The sequence below is a fragment of the Bactrocera neohumeralis genome, unplaced genomic scaffold, assembly GCF_024586455.1.
Source record: "Bactrocera neohumeralis isolate Rockhampton unplaced genomic scaffold, APGP_CSIRO_Bneo_wtdbg2-racon-allhic-juicebox.fasta_v2 cluster10, whole genome shotgun sequence".
In the NCBI taxonomy this organism is placed as follows: Eukaryota; Metazoa; Arthropoda; class Insecta; order Diptera; family Tephritidae; genus Bactrocera; species Bactrocera neohumeralis.
In genome coordinates, this window is record NW_026089623.1 from 15,371,500 (window position 1) to 15,383,381 (window position 11,882).

General features: G+C 39.8%; 1 pseudogene; it reads right to left on the reverse strand.

The window, feature by feature from the left end:
• Nucleotides 1-6,195: 6,195 nt before the first annotated feature.
• Nucleotides 6,196-7,882, reverse strand: LOC126765545 (uncharacterized; annotated as a pseudogene).
• Between the last annotated feature and the right edge of the window lie 4,000 nt (nucleotides 7,883-11,882).

Sequence of the window (11,882 nt, forward strand, 5' to 3'; positions counted from 1 at the left end):
AGACGTAGCCACCCGTACAATTTAGGTGTCAACCCAATCTATTAAATAAAGAACCTCAGAGGCCACGATGATGGATTTCGCTGTGACATCGACATCTTTTGCGAAGATAAGCAATCAGATAATAAAACTTGACCCCTTTTCGGAATATATGTATTAGGCCGGGTCGATTTGTATGGGTGGAAAAAAACCAACAAAGCGGCTAGCAAAAACGAAAATTCTAAGAAAGTTTTGCCAAGAAACCATGGGTCTAAAATTAATTCCCAGTTCGCGCAGAGCGACTTTAGATTTTGAGGTCATACTTATTAAATTGTACTCAAAAACTTATTCTTTCATAAGAAGCGATCCGGAAAATTGTGCTTGGTTTCTTCGGTTATAACGAAAATTTGTGCTTCTATCTATGCAGCATACAGATATTCCCATATTTTTTTTAAAAATTCTAAAATTGTGGAAAATCCGGTGTATCGAAAATAAAATTTTATTCTTGTAATTAAATTTTCAAAAAATTAAATGTTTTTGTGGTGCAAGTTACAGACATTGGTTTTTTTTGCTTATGACTGGGAATGCTTTCTAGTTTTAGTTTTTTTAGGTTTTAAAGTCTTTTTTGGATTCCATGCGTGGTATTGTAGTACGACTTTCTATAGTTATGGCCATGATATCGTCCCTATTCTTTGCAATAGCGCGTCGAGAAACTGTTGTCAAAAGCTGTACACAACGCTCAGTTGCTTGGGTATGACATGGAATCCCTGGGTCAGGAAGCGGCGGATCATCAGACTCAATAAACTGCAACAAGTGTTCGTATGGAATGTTTGCTGAGAATGGAGGCTCAGACAAAACACTGTCAACATCTAGGTCAACCAGATCAAAGTAGTCTGAGCATTCAAAATTTATTGCGTGCTTTTTATCATAAACCCTTAGATTAGTCGGATCACAAACTTTATCACGATAGTGTAGTATCTTTTTTATGGCTCTTTCGCGAACATCTTTTCTCTTATCATAAAGCATTGCCAGTAAGATATTTTCAGGATGAGCGAGGTATGAATTATTTTGGATTAGAGTGTTAACAATTTCTCGCAGCGTTGGTGGTAAATATCGCGTGGACTGTATAAATTTAAAAAATAAGAGACTGCCGTATACAACTGAGTTGTAGAACTTAATGTTAAAGTACATCGGTACGTAAACTTTCATTATGTAAGTTGCCAAAGTTTTTAAATTCGCTGATGGTGAACTAGGTGTCACGTATAAACGTAAGAGTCTGCTTGCACAATTTGTCCCGGTTTCATACTGGCTAAATTTTCGGGGCAGAAACCATCACAAACTGCATTTGCCATTCGATACTAGTACTGAAAGTCAGTCGAGAGCATTTTTTCATGAATGGGTGGAGGCATATCTCCTAACGAAATGGCCTCAAAGTCGGGTACAGCCTACAGAAAGATTTTATTATTTAGCTCAGATCAAAATATATGTACATATTAGGCTCTTTAAAACAATTGTGTGCTTACCGCCATCTGCTCGCATGTTTCGATTTGCTTTGTTATTATCCCACTAGCTGTGCGCAGTCCGCTTGTAGTGAACTTTTCCAATGCGGAGAACAAGTGACGAAGTGGAAGTTCATTAAAGTGTAATAAACAAACTAACCAGTGCAATGGTCTATTCAACATGACTTCGAATCTCCTTAAAATTCCATTTTCAGAACCTGTATTTGTTGCTTCTCCATCACAGCAAATTCCAATCAGTCTCTCAAGGACATATTTTTTTCTATAAGGAACTCGCACAATTGCTTCTGTTTTGTTTTAGCGTCCTCGGCGTCGACTTTTACGTAACCCAACAATCTGCTTTCAGGCTCTTTAAGAACCACTAGATGTAATTCTTTTACCATTCTCGGATGATATCTTCCTTTCTTCTTCGCTCGTCAGAGAGTTGTTTTTTCTGCCATCAAAGGAGAAGGCTAGCAGATCACAGTCATTGCGTTGCTTTCTTCGAAGAGAATCTCTACATTTCTTTCTTTCACGTGAAACTTTAGATTTGTCCATAATTATTGGTTCCCCATTTTCATCTTTAAAGTCAATATCTTTGAAAAGCGATGTGGCCAAAAAAGAAGCAACCCTATTACCGATTCCAAACCTATCGCAAGCCATAGCGAAATGAGGTGTATCGTACCTTTTGGAATTAATTTTTTTTTCGACGAACTTGGCTCTCTTGCAGTTGGCAGGGCAAACATCACCTCTGATTCAACATCCATATTTGTTGAGCCAGGAAAAAAAGTTGGATCAAGACTAGTTGGCACCAGTATTGATTGTTGGTCAACAGCAATCGCCTCGAATTCGGGAATGGTTAGCTTCCTCTTACTGTGCTGATCAATCATAAATTCTTGGAGTTCGATGGGTATTAAACCACAGCAGCAAGGCAATGTTTTTGCGCACTGACATTTTCCAATATAAAAAACTTGATCAATTGTTTCCAGAAACGTTGAAGACTTACTTGGTCTACTTTTAAATTTTATTTCATTGTGGTATTTATTTAGCAAAGTTTTTAGTTTTTTCGAGGCAGTTTTTTCATTGATTAACGGAATGTTTAGTTTATTCCAAATTTTCCAAATTTTTTTTGCCACTTGTGTGTTAAGATTACCGTACGATTGCTTTTTTTGTTATTTTTTGCTCAGCCACGCGTAAAAATAAATAGTAATTTAATACGTCACGATTACTTGGTAGATTTAGATCACTTAAATCTCTTGGCAAAGAAAGTCCCGGAGTTCATTGAAATTGTGTCAATTTCTGAATTGGTGGAATCAACTGACATTGCAGACGTTTCCATTATAATTTATTAATCGAAAACTATTTAAACTTGAAAAAAAAATTATTTAGAACACACTATTGTTTATTCAACGCAGACCACTTGTGCGGTAAAAATACCATACGATTGCTTTTTTTGTTGTTTTTTGCTCAGCTACGTGAAAAAACAAATAAGTTACAAAAGCCTGCTATTATTGCATTAATTGCATGGCAGGCTGTTATTTTTAAAATTATAGGTTTTTGAGTACAATTTAATAGGTATGACCTCAAAATCTAAAGTCGCTCTGCGCGAACTGGGAATTAATTTTAGACCCATGGTTTCTTGGCAAAACTTTCTTAGAATTTACTGTAGTTTTCGCTTTTGCTAGCCGCTGTATGCGAAAAAATTCGACCCGCCCTAATATGTATATACATACATATATTCGGCCTGTATATACGCAATTAGTAATGTTGAAAAACTATTTCACCTTACAGAGACGACCCGAGGCGAAGCAAGAGAGATAATTTCCTTGATAAACGATGGTTTCATACTTGCTTGAAAAAATTTAGATAACCAATATGAAAATAAGAGAATTCAGGTATATGTTGAATGAATAAGACCAACCTTGAAATTGACATGAAATTATTATTGATTATTGAATTGAAAAGCTGGGACTTGATTTTGTAGTGTAAAACTATCTAACAAAATGTAGAAGCCTTTAAATATGCCAGGGCAGATAATTCGATTATCCCGACGTGATCAAACTTCGAAATGTAATGTAATACCCCCGAATCTGTAGGAAACCCTTAAGGCTTCAATAGTAAAACTGCCACCATTGCACTCAGATACAGATAAAAAAGCAGACGAAAAGAAATTTAATACAAAACCACAATACTCTGATACACGAAGTGACAAAGTCTTTGTTTCGAACCCTGATAACGCTTCAAGTTCGCATTACTCACCTATTGCGTCAAGCGACGTATGTCTAAAGCTAAAACGAAAAACATTAAGTTAAATAAGTTGAATAAAGAATTTAATTGTATTAAGACGGCAATCGAATTCCTTCAATATCAGAGTCGAAGACAACATATCCACAACTCTCTCCGGGTGTCAAGAACAAGAGTTGCTCTCATTAAAAACGCATCCCTACCCAGGTTAAACTCATCCTCTTAGTTAACCTACTTTCCAGTAAAAGGACTGATTTTCTCCGCGACTGTACTTCGGAGCGTGCGCGCACCGACTGTTCGGTAGAGGGCGTTCCTAGCTAACGAACGACCGTCTGGTCAGTTGTCTCCGAGCACCTGAAAACATTTTCGCCCGACGTGTTTCTGTGAGTAGTGCAAGCCGGAAATGCAGCGTTCGTTAGAGCAGATGTAGGTAATTAAACTCTATATGAAGCCAGGTAAATCAGCGATAGTTTGATATGATCCAGCAGGCTTAAGCAGCTAATGCACAAGAAGTGGTGTGTTTTGGTGACACCAGGCCTTTTTGGAGGGTCGGGAGGAGGTTGGTGATGAATGAGCAAATGGAAAGTGAAATGCTCATGATGTTTTTTTGATATTGAATGCATCGTCTACCATTAATTTGTTCCTCTTTGACAAATCGTCAACGCCAAGTGGAAGTTCTCAAGAGACTCAAACGAATGGTCAATATCTAACCAAGACCGACATCCCAACGCGTCCGCAGTCGCCCTACAGCCCAGATGTGGCCGCACCAAAGTTTTTTGTTTACTTGCCTGAAAAGGCCGATGAAAGGCAAGCATTTTGAGACGAACTATAAATTCACTTCACCCATTCAGTAGCATCACACGGCGGAAATCAGTAGTTCTTCGACTCTTAGCAGAATTTTGTAAACTCAAAGCAAACATGCTGATTAGAACAATTATTTACCTATTCACAACGTGCATCACACATAAAAAGGCTCAACAAACCCAAATAATGCCAGCTCTTCCAAATGAAAGAATTATTCTAATACGACAATTTACGGTCACTGGTATGAACTTCGTTAGAGCCTATGGATGCATATTTATATTTATATGCTTCTCAACTAAAGCAATACGCGTCGAACCCGTTAGCGATCTCACAATGCAAGTCTTTCTCTCATGTCCCACCAATCTTTATTCCGACAACAGAAAAAACTTTATAGGAGCTTCCCAGTTACTAATTAAAGATCAGTGAGAATTCCTACTTCCGTTCGATACCAAGCGAGGTTTCAGACAAGGCGATTCCTATCGTGCGACTTTTTCAACCTGCTTTTGGAGAAAATAGTTCGAGCCGCAGAACTAAATAGAGAAGGTACCATCTTCTATAAGAGTGTACAGCTGCTGGCGTATGCCCATGATATTGATATCATCGGCCTCAACACCCACGCCGTTAGTTCTGCTTTCTCCAGACTGGACAAGGAAGCAAAAGAAATGGGTCTGGCAGTGAACGAGGGCAAGACGAAATATCTCTTGTCATCAAACAAACAGTCGTCGCACTCGCGACTTGGCTCTCACGTCACTGTTGACAGTCATAACTTTGAAGTTGTAGATAATTTCGTCTATTTAGGAACCAGCATTAACACCACCAACAATGTCAGCCTGGAAATCCAACGCAGGATTGCTCTTGCCAACAGGTGCTATTTCGGACTGAGTAGGCAATTGAAAAGTAAAGTCCTCTCTCGACGAAAAAAAGCTAAACTCGTATAAGTCGCTCATAATTCCCGTCCTGCTGTATGGTGCAGAGTCTTGGACGATGTCAACAACGGATGAGTCGACGTTGCGAGTTTTCGAGAGAAAAGTTCTGCGAAAGATTTATGGTTCTTTGCGCGTTAGCCACGGCGAATACCGCATTCGATGGAACGATGAGCTGTACAAGATATACGACGACATCGACATAGTTAAGCGAATTAAAAGACAGCGGCTACGCTGGCTAGGTCAAAACATTCCAGCTCTGAAAGTATTCGACGCAGTACCCGCTGGGGGAAGCAGAGGAAGAGGAAGACCTCCACTCCGTTGGAAGGACCAAGTGGAGAAGAACCTGGCTTCGCTTGAAATATCCAATTGGCGCCACATAGCGAAAAGAAGAGACGACTGGCGCGCTGTTGTTAACTCGGCTATAATCGCGTAAGCGGTGTCTACGCCAGTTAAGAAGAAGAAAAGAATTCCTACATAGACTTCGCATCACACAGAAGCAGAAAATATCAAGTAAGGAAGGGATAAGATCGGATGCAGCCGCACATTTTACACACATGCAAGAAAGTTAAATCTTCGGCTGAGTTGACCGGTTTTCAGCGTCCACATACCGCTCTAAAAAGTTAACTTTTGGTTAACAAACATGATATAAATGTTTAATTTATTTGCATCACTCACTTTTACTCTCAACAAAACAGAACATTTGATTTAATTTGTACTTTCCACATTATACCTACATACTTATGTACATATTAATTTGTAAGGGCTGGTATAAATAAGTAGTCGAGACTTATTTGTTTCTTTTCTTTTGTATAATAGCACCTGACAATTTTTGTGCGCATATTAAGAACATGTGATATCTGATTGTATCAATATTGTTTTCATACCACCTTATTAAGGAATTAACGGAATCAACTGCCTCCGAAAAACTCACTTTCTGTTGTTGCATATCTTCTTCGTTAACTGGTTCTTCAACTTCATTGTCAGACACTTCGCAACCTTTACCATCTTCCGTATTTTGGTCGTCGTTCCAAATTTTCGATGACCTCACTGCTGACGTCAACACCACCCATCTTGGACAATACCGATTGTAGTTCTCGAAGTGTATCATCGTGAGAACTATTTGATCTAATCAATGTAAGCAGTGGAATTTCGTCTTCGCTATCGTATTGATCATCGTCCCACCGTTCTATATTTCTCCAAGCTTTTATAAGCACAGCTTTTAGTAATTCATCACATGCTGATTTCAGCAGCAAGATGGCATCACGAATTGAATGTTCTTTCAAAATATTCTCAAACGGAACGTTTTCTTGTGCTACAATGTTCCATAACAGTTTAGCCCGGTATCCTAACTTGAGCAGTCTAATGGGATTTTGATCCATGGACTGCAAAATAGCTGTCACGTTAGGTGATAAAAGCTTTGCCGCAATCTTTCCATAATCTGAGTGTAACTCGTCAATTGGCTTATGTGCTGTACAGTTGTCAATCAGCAATAATGCCCTTCGTGGTGAATTATTTTCAGCAGAAAATTTGCGAAGACCTACGTAGAAAAAATGGAATTGAAGCAAAAACGCAATTTGCGCCAAAATCACTTTCTTCAAAACCGGAACAAATGCATATGAAATTAGCGGTTTTGAGGTTAAGAGAAATTTTTAAAAACGCTCAGCGGAAGAATAGTTCTGAATTCATCCAAGACTTTTGCTAATTAGCATATTCCATTGGGTTTTCAAACCTCTTGAAACAACGGAGATTTGCGGATTTACCAATTATCAATGGTTTTAACTTATGCGAACCATCTGCGATCGTACACAACATAAATGTGATTTTATCCTTAGCTACTATTCGTCCAGGTGCCGTCTTTTCGTTTTCCGCGAAAATGTTTTATCGGGCAGAAAACGATAAAATAATCCAGATTCATCTGCGTTATATAGCTGCATGTCCGAAATTTCCATTTCATTAATTTTTGCCCGCAAATTTTGAATGAACGGTGTAATTTTTTATTTGTTGCTTGAGAGGATTTCCCCACAAATTTTTAAGTGGCTAAACCGTATCGTTTCTTGAAATTTGCTAGCCATCCATCACTTGCATGAAATTGATTTTTAGGGTGCAATTTGGCAAATTCGAGCCTGGCTGTTACATTAAAATTGTGCCACTCATTGCACAATTACGCTGACTTTGGCTTAAGAACCTTTTATACAACTGTTTAAATGATCTAAGTCTCCCCCACTCTACCTGGATAAAACTGACGCACCCTAGCAAGACAGCTTAATACACCACAGCCGATGACACCATAACGCAACACCAACTCAACTCACCACAGCTGTACATCAACCCACTCATCAAAAGGTATGGACAAAAAGGGAAGGGGCTCACAATTCGTTCGACATCTTTCGTCACCTGCAGTTCGCCCATCAACACATCAACATTCGCTATACACATATTCGCTTAAACACTGCGCCGGGTCGACACCTACGCTGCTCTACCGCGATTATACATTGTGACTTCGATGTGCGGAAACGTGATCGCCAACAAAATCAAATCAGCTTCGGCAGTGCATTCTCGCCGCACGCTCGTTGACCTTTAATTTTATTACAATTAAAAGTTATAACATTTTTGATATTAAAATTTATAAGTTCGTTAAAGTATATATCGTCAAAATAAAAACAAAATTTATTTTTATTTAAGAGTGTGTGTTCTATCTAAATTTTGTATCTCTTTATTCATGGTCCTTCGAGCCATAGTGAGAGGCACTATGGATTAGTGAAACAATAAAAAAAAAACGAGATAAATTAAACAAACAAAAACGAATTGTGTGCGATTCCCTATCGTGCGACTTTTTCAACCTTCTTTTGGAGAAAATAGTTCGAGCTGCAGAACTAAATAGAGAAGGTACCATCTTTTATAAGAGTGTACAACTCCTGGCGTATTTATTATATTGATAACATCGGCCTCAACACCCGCGCAGTTAGTTCTGCTTTCTCCAGGCTGGATAAGGAAGCAAAAGAAATGGGTCTGGCGGTGAACAAGGGCAAGACGAAATATCTCCTGTCATCAAACAAACAGTCGTCGCACTCGCGACTTGGCACTCACGTCACAGTTGACAGTCATAACTTTGAAGTTGTAGATAATTTCAATTATCTTTGAACCAGCGTAAACACCACCAACAATGTCAGCCTAGAAATCTAACGCAGGATAACTCTTGCCAACAGGTGCTACTTCTTTTGACAAGACAAGTATAAAATAAGTTTTTTTCTTCACTTCTTTATTTTATAAATTTTAGACGCCCGGGTTTTGTGGTCTTTATTTGCAGATTTATTACAAAGGGTGTAAGGTTCGATTTAAATCTGTTTCACACAGTATGCACAATGTACTTAAAGGTTTTATTAAATAACTAGTAGCGCAAACTACAATCAGTGACGAAAAAAGGCGGCGTTCGGGTTCAGTAGCTAATCAAAAACGAACAGCTGTGCAGTGGAGACCTTTTGTTAGGTGGTATCCAATGTGGTGTGTATTTACATGTGTGGATGGGGGATGCTATCGCGTGTGGGTTGTATTGATGTGGATTATACATAGGTGATGTCCAGGTAAGTGTGGTTAATCTATATTGTCAGTGATGTAGATTTTAATTTGGTGAATGGTGTGACCGGGGTTAGTGTTGCGTTTGTATGTTGTTTGTGGCAGACGACTGAGGCTCATTTAGTCATCCCGGCCCCTTAGGCGAATATTTCAGCTTAGAAGTCGTTGTGGTTGCTGAAGCGTGGCTACAAAGCTGTCGAAGCCTGAGGTGCGGAGCGAACGCGCCTTAGTAGCTGGCGACGTGCTGACATCCCATTCTGTGGCCGCCAGATACGGGATGATGATGGGTCTATTGTTCGACGGGATCGTGCCTCCCGAATTATTGGCGGCCATCGTACTGCGCAGCGGTTGCAGCCGGCAGTATGTTGACATATGTCGTGCGTGGTGGTTTGGTGCTGAAGGGTGTGATGAGGCCGCAAACATATTTGCCACAGATTGCCCGATGTACACTCTTATGTGTTGTGGGTAGACACCAGGCAATTAAGACAATGGCCGGGGCGACCTGCTGGCGTTGCTAAAGTGGCAACCCCTTAAAGATGGCGCAGTGTGGCAAGCGGTGGGGTTAACGACATATTGGACATCGAATGCGTTGCGGGTCTACTGCTAGTGTCGGTGTTGACGGCAATGCTCACGTTCCACTACGAGGAGCCGTTGGTGTGGTTCGGGCAGCTGCATCTGGGGCAGCCGCTTGGCGTGGCACATTGACATTCATTGTATTAATCGACCATTTATGTTCTTTCGAAGTTTATTTTTAAATATTTATTAAATCCGGTTTATTTGAAAGTTTTATCGGTTTTCGTTTCGTTGTTATCGGTGGGCGGTAAAAAGCACAGTTTTACTAGCGAACTTGTTAGCTTTGCTGATTGCGTACGAAGATCGGCTTCACGAATATGACCGTCGGAGCCTTGGTAAAGCTTCCCTATGCGGCCAAGTCGCCATTCGGTAGGGGGAGACAATCGTCATGAATCAGAACACAATCTCTAATTTTTCCTTCCTTCCCATCTATTTAATGCGAATAGCGACTCCACGCCTGGCACAGGTGTGGCCAGAATGGGTGCTTCTTTTAGAAAATGCCCTGAAGTTAGGGCTGTGATATCGGAGAAATCTTGCGAGAGTGCCTTGAGTGTCCGTGAGGTGAGAACAGCTTCCATTTTAGTTAATAATGACGTGAATTCTTTATAATAGCTTGTTGAAATGAGATTTTAAGTTCTTTACATCTGGTTTCCTAAAACCACCCATATGAAGAGCGCTTGGGGATATAAATTGCCAATTGATACCTTGTGAGGCGTACTTTTGTACGATGTCAGAGAACACTTGTTTTAAGAAATCCACAAATTGTTTTTCTGTGGCTCGTTGGACTCTTATGAATGTTTTCCCATTATCGCTCATGAAATTGCGCTCGCTAAATTGCAGCGTTCAGGTGGAAGTGCTGCGGTAATCTGCGTTCGCATTTCCTGCTTGTGCATTGTGCAAATCTTGCACAGGAAGATTCACTTCTAAATTTGGGGCTTAAGGCGAGGACTGTAATAGCTTCGCGTACCATATGTTGCATGAGGCGATGTTCGGCGTGCTGCATTAATATGTGGATGTAATTCAAGAATAATGTGGCAAATGGAGACTTCTCAGGTATTATTATAGGGTGGCCGAAGTAACGTGTTGGGTTGATGCGATAAGAGCGACCTTTGAATTTTGTAAGTCTTGGTGCGTCAAGGTATCGCATTGGGGTTAGTTCCTCCTTTAACCAATATTGTATGATAGGTGTCGATTTTTCGACTTTCTAGGGCAATTATGCTGCGCATTGGCGATTGTGGCTAAGAATCTGTGGATTCTGTTAACTATCGGGTGTCATTTCATCAGGGCGTGAGGGTGGCAAGATGCAGGAGTTTGCACCCTCTTGTACCTAGATCAGCAGGATTGTCAGCACTGGCTCCGTGTCGCCATTTGGCTGATCCTACTAGGTCTAGTATTTGAGACGATTACATAGAAATATATGTTTTCCACGCGTGTGGTGGTTTTTCTAACCAGGCTAAAACGATATCGGAATCGGACCATAGATATAAGCAAGTTTTGCTTTTGCCGCTAGTAGGTGGCTTGTGGTTATGGTATCGCTTTGCGTGCGCACGTAGATAGTGGCACAAGTAGTTGTGTAATTCTACTTTATATTCAGGGGAATAGTTTACCCACGGTAGAGTTTGTGTCTGCAAAATGTCATTAAGATTATTAACGAACTGGGACCGCTTTTCGAAGCGTACAGGTTTCACTTGTTCGTCCCAGTCGGTCCCGTCTAGCCACAATTCTTGTATTACAATTTTCGCTTGTATCATAATTGGATAAAGCCGTCCTACGGGGTTAAAAGTTTTGTTCTAACAAAATTATTTTCTTTCGTTAATATATAATTTTTTAAACTTTTTGCAAAATTTTTGCTTGAGCCCTCCTTTACGCACTTCGCATGACGTTTGTTTATATTGTTCGGATGTGAACGATTGATTCTTAAAAAAGCTTCTGTTTACATTGTTGTTGTTACTAGCTTGTGATCTAGTGAAACTTCGATTTAGGTCGTGTTGAGAGCGATTGCTCCCACAAAAGCATTTCTGGTAATGCTGATGTGCATATATTTACCAGTGTGGGATCCCAATTGAATGTGGGAATATTATGTGTCGATAGAACCGACAAACAATTTGAAACAGTGGATTGAAGTTTTATGAATCCTCATTTGTCTCTTTCTGAATTTTTGGTAAATTCATTAATATCGTCACTTGTTGGTCGACCTATATTCTTTCATTTTCGTAGCGTACTTTTAGAAGAAATTTAAATTTTCGTCATTAAGAGCAAACTGTTTGACTATTACGCCTGCTTGATTTTT